The sequence below is a fragment of the Grammomys surdaster genome, unplaced genomic scaffold (assembly GCF_004785775.1).
Source record: "Grammomys surdaster isolate TR1022 unplaced genomic scaffold, NIH_TR_1.0 371, whole genome shotgun sequence".
NCBI classification, from domain to species: Eukaryota; Metazoa; Chordata; class Mammalia; order Rodentia; family Muridae; genus Grammomys; species Grammomys surdaster.
Genome location: NW_021604790.1, coordinates 5872673 through 5883121, shown reverse-complemented (window position 1 = coordinate 5883121; position 10449 = coordinate 5872673).

Below are 10449 nucleotides of genomic sequence, written 5' to 3'. Positions count from 1 at the left end.
TCCCCACAGAAGCACCCTCCACCAGCCTCTTCCCTCAGCCCCTCCTCTTGTTCTCCATCCCTGCCACATACTGGAGTTTGGCCCCCGCCTGGGTGGACTGGTAGATGTCACACTGGTGCAGTGGGCCCTGGTGGCCTGCCTCCTTGCACAGTGCTTGATGGAGCTGGAACTGCAGCACGAAGCTCACAAAGTACCTGTGGGCACAGACGGGTGCTAGAAAGAATATGGGGAGCTAGACAAAGGGCCCTTGCCCAGCTCTACCCGGTGTCCTGCCTGTGACAGCTGGACTAAGGGCTGTCTGTTGGGAAGAAGGCAGAAACAGAGCGTAGCCCAGGAAGGACCATTCCGATTCTCAACCCCTGGGTCTGAAAGAGGACAGAGCAGGGGTGGGTGGAGCAGAGATACCTGATGTATGGTGTCACGTTTGGAACATGAAACTTAGCTCCAGCATCAAAATGGGTTTCATTCCGGTCAACTGGAGGGCAGATCCCCTGATACTTGGTTCTAGAAGAGGATGTGTAAATCCTAAGGCCCTAGGCTGGACAGGTTGCCTGAGATTTGCAGAAAGATACCAGTTCCACCCCTAGCTCATCCCTTCCCCAGCATCCCTTCCACAGCCTGGAAAATGAGAGGGGGGGGAACTTCCTGAAGGCGAGGTTTCAGCGGGAAGGGCGGAGGGCAGACATTGTTAGAAAGGAAGGGACAAGATTGGTAGAGGCATGAGGTCCCCTGGGTGAGACTTTTCCCAACCCTCTTCTCACCGAAGATACCACCAGTCAAAGTTGTAGCGAGAGGGTGGGGTGCGTCCACTGAAGACCCCCCAGCGCCACTGGTCCACCAGGTAGCCAAAGGGCAAGAAGGCAATTTTCTCTAGGGCCATCTTTAGCAAGTAATTGATGTCACTTTCTGTCCAGAAACAGGAAGAAAGAAAAAAGGGGGAAGGAGAGAGTCCAGCTAGGGCAGAGTGGACCTGGGGGAGGGGCATCTGGCAGGAGGCAAGTCTGGGCAGGTAGAGAATGTGAACCTCAAGTTCTAAGCCCTGCATAGACAAGGACTCTGGGTGAGTGCTAAGCTCAGGGTGAGTATATCTGGGGTCTCAAGTTAAAAATGAGGACAAGGTAGAGTGGGAGGCAGTGGAGATCTGTGGTCGCAGATCTGAACGAGCCAGGCTGGATTCACTGCCCCCGCCCCCATACCTATGTCATTGGCAACATGGTCCAGCAGGCCAATTTTGTGCAGATGTGCAGGGGTAGAGACAGAGAGTGCGAGCACATCCCCAATGGCCTCGTGGAAGCCAGGGTTGGCACCTCTACGCAGAGAGACAGGCAGGTCCTTGTACTGGAGGTAGTACTGCACATGGCCCATCTCATGGTGTACTGTGGACAGCTGGTCCATTGTGACCCGTGTGCACTGCTTAATCCTGGAGTGGAGATGGTGGAGACGGAGGTGATGTGGAGGGTAGAGACCAGCACACTGGGGAGGCTGGTCCTGGAGGAACACAGGACCAAGGAGGACTCTGTCCTGGGGTGAGGAGTGTTTAGGAGCTAGCAACCCTTTTGAATCTGCCCTGACCCACCACCACTCAAGGCCTCCTCCACTCTAAGACAACACAGCTGGTTGTTCCTCGAAACTTCAGGGATAGTGAGCTAATGGGGTGCCACACCCTACTGTTCTGGAATAGATCAGTCCCCCAGTATGGAGGCAGGTCGGTATCACAGCTGCCTCCTTAGGGCCCTCCCCAGCTCTGACCTGAAGTCCTTCCTGTTGTAGAAATCCCAGGCAGAGGCGTGGCACACCACCTCCCGTCCATCAGTTGGTTTCTCCAGCATTGACTCCGCCCAGAACTCAGGGGGCATGGGCGAGAGCCCCAGCGAGGTGAAGAATTCCTCCGATACCCGGAACATGTGTGTGGCATTCCAGCCCTGGCCAGCACACAGGGAAACAGGTCAGGAGGAGCCATGCCTTGAGCTCAGGGGTAGTAATCTCCACTCGGGACAGCTTCCAGTCCGGGAAAGGTATCTAAGGTTCAGGGGCCTCACTTCCCAAAGGTAGGGCACTACTGACCACAGCAGATCACTCTGCCACCATGGGCAAAGACTGTTGCAGAAAAGGGGAGGGGCCTCATGTCTATCACATGACCCCTGACTCCAGCTCATTGCCCTACCTGGGACCTGACTCCCAGAGCTTACCTTCTGTACCATTGTACTGGTGACATCAAGGTTGGGTTTGTCTGGGAAAGGTACGACCATGTCGTAGATGTTCTCCCAGCTCTGGGCCCACATGTCTCCTACATGGAAGAAACAAGTGGGACAGCTGGGTCTCCTGCCCAGCCATTTCCATTTCCCATATCTGCTTCCCTGGGTAAGTATTAGCACTTATATACCCTTGGGCCAAAGGATATGTCTCCTGATTCTTTGTGGGCTCCACAGGACTGGTTACTGATGTCTTTTCTGATTATGCCAGGATCCTTCACCAAGGGGCCACAGGCTTACAGGCTCGCAGGCTCATGTCCTCATGGTCTACAACAAGGCTGCCACTAACCCCGAACCTGCAGCCAAAGCCATCAACTTGACCCTTAGCTCTGCTCTATTCTTGTTTTCTGTTGGCTCTAAATTTGTTGCACACCCTAAGTAAACCTCAGTGTCCCCTTCTATTAAGCAGGATTCCAGGCTGGTGGGGACACTGAGCCACGGGAGCTTCTGCATCAGGAAGCAAATGTCATGACACTTCACACGCTTGAGGCACCATGAGGGTGACCCATCTTCCCTCTTCTAGGCATCCTCCTGCACCTGAGCTCCTCTGGGCAGCAAGGTCCAGGTTCTTACCCAGCAGATGAGCGGGAATAGGCCCCCTGAGATTGATGTATTTGTCCCCATAGCGGCGATGCAGTGCTCTGCGGACGTAGGCATGGAGGTTCAGGTAGAGGGGCTCTAGTTGGTGGTAGATATTCTCCAGACTCTCCTCAAAGGAGGGGGACTCATACCAGGAGCGCCAGTAGGCTCCTGTGTCTGAGAAACCTAACGGGGAGAGAGAATGCAGGTCAGGCCCAACACTCTGGCCGCACACATCCTAGCTTCAACCGGACCATTCTCCTGACTCCAAGCACTTCATTGAGATTGTTGCTCAAGCTGGTCTTGAACTCAAGATCTTCCTGCCTCAGTCTCTTGAGTTCTGGGATTACAGTCGAGTGCCATAACCAGTTTTGTTTTTGTTTTTGTTTTTGTTTTTGTTTTTGTTTTGGTTTTGGTTTTGCCAGAGTCTCACTGTATAACCCAGGCTACCTTCAAACCCCTCATCCTCCTACCTCAGCCTTTCAAATACTGGGATTACAGGTAGGGGTCACCTTATCAAGGTCTACTCTAGGCTCCAGCAAAACAGATCCGAGATCCCAAAGAGGTAGAGAGTCTTAGGGCTGGGAGCAGTGCCACAAGTAGTACCTGGAGCATCATCAGTAAGAGGACAAGACAGCAAGGTCCATTGGCTGCAGATTTCATACCATTCCCACTAGCCGTGAGATCTTAGGACTATCAGACTGGCTGTTTTTTATCTAGCTCAGGGACTTGGGGCTTACTGGAGACATCAGACAAGAATGCCTTATAAGACAGGAAAGGTGTCTGTCCATGGAGAGAAAGACGCAGGCTCACCGTCTTGTCTGTAGGCTTCGTTACTGAGGGCAGTAAAGTCTTGATAGAGGGGTTTCAGTGGGATACCCACAGCATCATGCCAGCCCTCCCAGGCAAACAACAGCTTGGCATAGCTTCGTGAGGAAGCCAGGACGTTGGTGAGGTCTGAGAGGGGAGCAGGGTCGGTTAGGAAACCAGAGGGATACACTGGTCTTCATTCCCACCGGCTTCCACATCACACTATCCCCAGGCCAAGGGCAGTCTATGGACTTGGTGGGATGAGGCTATCCAAAGAAAGCACCAGGCATGACCCTGCTCCCAGGAAAATGTCTAAGGTGGTTGACACAGAAAGGACATTTAGAGGTTAGATAGACAGACTCTCCATGGCTCATTGCATAGAATGGCTGACCTCATGGCGAAGTGCCATGGGACCCAAGGTTTGTGGGAGGCTTTTAGAGAAAGGTCCATTAAAAGGAGAGCTAGGTGACCAGAAGAAGGCTCAGTGGTGGGGGGTGGGCTAGCCCAGTGGTTCTCAACCTTCCTAATGTCTCCACCCTTTATATGGTTCTTCATGCTGTGAGGATCCCCAACCATAAAATTATTTTTGTTGCTCCTTTACAACTGTAATTATGCTACTGCTATGAATCATAGTGTAAATATCTGTGCTGGGTAAATATGGTCTTAGGTGACCCGTGTGAAAGGTTCATTTGACCCCCAAAAGGGTCACAACCCACAGGGTGAGAACCACTGTGCTAGAGGGTCCCTGAAGTGAGTTTGCCAGGAGAATCAGGGGTGTGGGGCAGAAGTGTAGGTACATCTGCACATTCCAGCCCCAATAGGGTACCAGTGCCTTTGATTTACTGATAAACATCATCCTAGAGGTGACCCAGAAGGACCAGGAAACCCCAGCAGAGATGGGACAGGACCATACCTGGGTCCAGGGACCAGCAGGTGGCAGTCTTGTTGGGGAAGCAGACCTTGCCAGTGGAGTAGATTCTGCTCATGTTACTTAGCAGAGAGTTGTACTGCCAAGTTGGAGTTGAGAGAATATTAGTGACCAAATCTTAGCCCCTGGAGTTAATCTTCCCACCCCCTTGGCTGGGAAGAAAAAGTGGCCTGGAGAGAGGACGTGACTCAGACAAGGCCACTCAGTTCTTCCAACCGCTACTATACTGAAGCCCCTTCCACTGCAAGCAGCCTTTGTAGGTGGTACTGACCAGAGAGCTGAGACAAGCATCAGCTGGACCCCAGCTCACAGGGGACATGAATCCCCCTCTGGCCTCTGGCCTCTGGCCTCTGGTGGTGTGTGTGTGTGTGTGTGTGTGTGTGAGAGAGAGAGAGAGAGAGAGAGAGAGAGAGAGAGGACATCTCTCTTTGTATGTGCAATGCAATTGTGAGTATGAACTCCAGGGCCTCACACTTGTTAGACTAGTCTGGTAATTCAGCTACACTCCAGCTCCTGTGTTTGACTTTCTACTCCACAACATAAAGTAGTTTGTCACATCGTGCATCTGAGGGAAAAGCCTGTGAACAGCACTGTTCTCCAGATTCCTGCTAGCAAGATCCATACAGACTATAAGTCCCTTCCTGTCTGCCGAGCTGCCTTCCCAACCATAATAAGCACTTGGGACTCTCAAGTTCTGCCTTCACCCTCAGACCCACCTGCTGCCTCTGGGCCAGGGGCAGGTTGGCAGGTCCTAGGGTCCGAATAGATCCTATGATCCTTCGCAGCTTTGAGTCATTGAAGTTCTGCCAGAGGGACTCATACAGCTCCTTGGCCTTCTTGCCCCAGACCTCTGCAAACTCCTGGCTGATCAGGGCTGCTTCCTCCTGTAGTCACCAGGAGGGTGGAAAGAGTAGTCCAGCTCAGGAAGAAGCCATGTAGGAGAGGCTACGGTACTGAGAGAGCAGAGATAGGCTAAGAGCTTCCAGAACCCTTGCTCCCGCAGAGATCCCGTCCTGGAGATGAGCTTGCAGGAGCAGCACCCCTCCTCCTGACCCCTCTGGTTGGAAAGTGTGGGACTCTGATTCAAGGGAACAATGAAGGAGAAAATTGGGGCCAGGGTAGAGGTCGAGGGCCAGGAAAAGAAACTCAACAGGAGGTCAGGCAGCTGCCAGAGGGCAAGGGTCCTGGAGCCAAGCCGGGTACCCTGTACACAGACAGACATTGCCCCACCCCTTGATGCCACTCCGGGAGGAATTTTGGCTTCGGAGGAGCCAGCTTCATCCACTCCATCCCTATGTTGGCATGGATCACGTGCCCAGCCCGTACTGGAGCATCATCGCCTGTCTATGCGCAGAGTGGGTGGAAGGGTCCAGCCTATGGCAGGGGTCCCATCAGGGACCTCAGTGCTCAGAGCTGAGGCTGGGGGCCCCTAGCGCCTGCTGCCCGCCCCAGGCGACTGACCGCAGGCCTGTGATTGGCCGCTGCGCCCTGCTGCGCCCCGCCCCCGCCCGGGCCCGGGCCCCCACCTGAAGACGTGCATTCTCCTCCGTGATGTTAGTGTCGTGCGCCCAGCTGGCCACGGTGCTTTGGAACATCACCACCTCGGCACTCGAGTTATAGCTATCAGCGAAGAGCTGCGCCCCCGCCTCGTCCGGAGAAAAGTTGCCCGGCTGCAATTCAGGGTCGAGCGCCTGAGTGGGCGACGGCGGTGGCAGGAGCAGCAGCAGCAGCGACAGCATCAAGAGCGGAGGCGACAACGGCCACCGCCCCCGCTGGCCGGACGCGGCCCCCATGGCGCGGTGCGCGCGGTGCGACGCTGCCCCTTCTCCCGTGCCGCGACCGCCCTGCGGATTATAAAACCCAGCCACCGCCGCCTCCCGACACACCCCCACCTCCCCGCCCCTCCGCGCTTCCTCCTCGCTCCAAAGTCCCCGGCAGCGCGAGCCCGGCTGATTCCCCGCCCGCCCTGGGCAAGGGGAGCCCTGAGGGGCCAGGGAGCAGCCTGGATGGAAGGACGGGGCTAGGTCGGGCTCTCTCAGAGCAGGCTAGAAAGGGGTCCCTGCCCGCTGCAAACACTGCTGCGGCCCAACCATGCCCTCTGGCCGCCACCACGTATTCTCAGGCTTTAGAGCCCAAGAGGTTTGGCATAACCCTCCAAGTCTTCCTGGGCTCTTGAGTGACAAGGGGGCGGGGGTAGCTGGCTGGTGCCACTGGGATGGACTTCAGGATACCCAGTCATGGAGGAAAGGGGTCGCCTGCGTGGGTGCAGGAAGCTTAGGTGTCCTGACAGGCGCCTTGGCTAGGTGCTGCAAATGTCAGCAGCCTGTTCACCTTGGGCTTGAGTGGTTGGGATGCCTCGAAATAGGGACTATTCTGCTCTATGAGGGAGAGCCATAAAATAGGCCACAAGCACTGGCACACCTGGGCCTACTCTTTGGGTACATAGTGGACAGTGTCGGCTGTTCAACTCACAAGAACCATCATTCTTGCGTTGTCCCAACAGAGCCCTAGAACCTCCCAGTAGCATGTTTGAGAGAGCTATAAAATGCCTGAGAGATTACAGCAACCCCCTGCTTTTTTAAAAATGGAGAAATTACCCCTGAGATTGGCTTCAAGTCACCTCAGGTCTCCACACTCCCAGTCATTTCCCTGTCTCCTCCACCTGTCCCTCAAAGTGACAAGCCTGGGGGAGGGAGGATCATGTCCTCTCAGTGCACCAGGAGGCTGTGGAGGCTAACCTCTCAGCACCAGGGTTGTGCCTCCAAAGAGGTAGGTGGACCCTTGTCCTTGGCAGACGGAGTGATGGAGTTCATACAGGAGGTTATGTGACCTGGAGACTCAGAGTGAGATTGTGCTGGCCTGTCACGTGACATGGTCCCAGAGGACTGGTAGAGATGGAGAAAGGAGGAAGGTGGCTAGCAAGGGACCACCCGGTGAGGTCTTAGGTGTTCCATACTGCTTGTGCTCCCAGGATTTGAGGGTTGTGGGTTATGTGTGTATTTCCCCATCAATGGGCTGCTGTGTTTCTGAAGGAGGCAGGCTGTACTGGTGGAGGTTTAGGAGGGGATACTGTGGGTGGTACCTATGGAATTCAGAAAGAGAATCTCAAAGAGGAGGGAGGGCAGGCAGGGGTGAATCCAGGGGCTTAGCTTGTTTGGGGAGCTCATCTGGTTTTTTGTTTTGTTTTGTTTTTCTTTTTCTGTCAGAAACAGAACTGAAAGCAAGGAGAGAGAAAGACAGGGTGGAGCTGGAGGCCAAGCTTGTCTCTGAAGAGCTCTTGAGTACCAGGCCAGAACAGTGGAAGAGCAGGCAGTACTTTCTGCTGGCTTGTTCTCAGGCCCGGCTGCGTGGCAGCGTGACACTGGCTATACTCTTGGGTTAGGGACTAAGTTCAGGAGCGAACAGCTCTGCCTTACAGAAAAAAATGATGAAATAGAAGGTTAACTACTGTGATAAAATAATCTAAACTTACTTACTGATAGCCGGGTACTTGGCGTCATCACCCTCCTCCTCCTTCAAGGTGACAACGTATTGTAAGTGCTTGTTGAGACACAGGGTTTTCCACTGTGCCATACTTGGGGGTGGGGGTGGTTAGAGACTTGGTCTGTCTGCTTTATTCTCTGTGGGTTTCCCAGAGCTTGGCATGTACCTGTCACAAGGAGCCCGGGGTTGACTTGCATGACTGGCGTTCATCCTCGCTCTCCTGATGGGAAGCTCCCGGTCCCTGCAAGAACGTGATCTATGAAGAACCAAACCCGACGAACTTGGAATTTACAGTAATACAGACATTGAATATTCTGATAAGTCAAAGTTAAAAATAACTTTCTCTATTTTTAGGGCCTCACTTATGAGGGAGAGGGAGCATAAGAAAAATATACCTTACATTTGTATTGCATGTGGGATGTTTCTGTACCCTTGTGTGTGAGTGGTATAATTGGATGTTTAGATATCCCCGGGAGGTAGGGAAGTGGTAAGGTTCTCGCTCCACTGTCGGCTGCCACTGAGACTGTGGAGGAGGCTCCCAATCCTGCAGGATTAACTAGTGTCAGGCCAGTGAGCTGTGAAGAACTGGCCACCTGTGTAGATGGGGCCTGCTTGCTCAGCCAATCTCTCACCCTTTGAATTCTTTCCAGTTACTAGTTACTACAGAGCCAAGGGAAAATAGTCCCTAAAAATATAGTAACACTAAGCGCTAGTGGCATTACTCATGGAATCCTTACCCTTGGGAAACCAAGGCAGGAGAACCAAAAGTTGGAAGTCAGCCCAAGCTACATGAATTCCAGGTCCATCTTGGACTACACAGGGAGACCCTTCCTCAAACAACAACAAATCAAAAAAACAAAATAAACATAATACAAACATGACCAACAGCAGAGGAACTGGAGAGATGGCTCGGTGATTGAGAACACTTGCTCTTGCAGAGGACCTGCGTTCCCAGCACCCACATTGGGTGGCTCCCAGGGCCCGTAATTCATCTTCTGGGGGAGTCTGATGCCCTCTTCTGGCCTCTATAGGCACTGCATGCATGTGGGACACAGAAGCAAACACTCATACACATTACAAAAAAAGAACTGGGAGCTCAGAAACAAACCCTTATATTTATTCCTATTGCTTTTTGTTGTCAGTGGGCCATGTAACCCAACAAGCTATTTTAAAAGAATGTCATTCGAAGGAGGTGCAGGGTGATATTGCCAACTAACCCCTGGTTATCAGTTGCTCCTTGTAAACAAGCATAATAGATTATATTATTTTACAACATTGTATTTATCTTTTGGTTAGCCTTTGGTTTTGCAATAAGGCACAGCTTCAACTAACAGCAATTCTGCTTCCTCTGTGGCCTGACTGCTGAGATAATAGGTGTGTACTACTGTACCCAGCTGTTGAGTTGATTTGTGTGTGGCATATGTAAATGTGCCTGTTAGTGTGTGCCATACACACAGAGGCCTGTGGTCAATGTCTAGTGTCTTTCTTAATTGCTCTCTACCTCACTTTTTGAGATATGGTCTCTCACTGAACCTAGTACTCACAGATTTCGCTAGACTAGCTGGCCAGCAAGCCCCAGGAATCTTCTTGTCTCAGCCTCCCTAGCTCTGGGGTTAACAGTTTATGCTGCTGTGCCTGGCTTTCTACATAGGTACTGGGAATCCAAACTCAGGTCCTCATGCCCCACGGCCAGCACTTTTCTGACTGAGCCATCTCCCAAGCCCCTGAACTGAGTTGTGTTTTTATTTCTCTTTTGCTTTCTTTGAGACAGGTTTCTCTGTGTAGCCGTGGCTGTCCTGGAACTCACTCTGTAGTGAGTGTAGGCTGGCCTTGAACTCATAGAACTGCCTGCCTCTGCCTCCCAAGTGCTGGGATTAAAGGCATGATGCACCACTGCTCAAATTCTTAACAGAGTCTTTGAGGAGTAGGTCAGGATAATTAAATGGAAGGAAAAAGATTTTTTTTTTCTAAGACAGATAGATTGAGAGCTTGTGGCCAGCCTGGACCACACCGTGAACAGAAAAGGTAGACACACAAATGTTAGTAGGGTACGATGAAACTAGAAAATTAGAATCCTTACATGTTGCTGGAAAAATTGTAAAATGGGATATCTATATATCTGAATGTATAATCTCTACAATGTCTCTAGCTCATCTATTGGGGGGATTGAAAACTGCCCATACAAAAATTGTGCAGAAATGTTAATAGCAACATACTATTATTCATAACACAAAAACACTGGAAACAATCCCAATGTCAGCTAACTAATGAAGGAATAAAATGTGTTCTCACACCATACTGTATTCACACCACGTAGTATTCATACCATGTAGTATTCATTCACACCATGTAGTATTCACACAATGTGCATCCACACAATGTAGTACTTATTTCTCC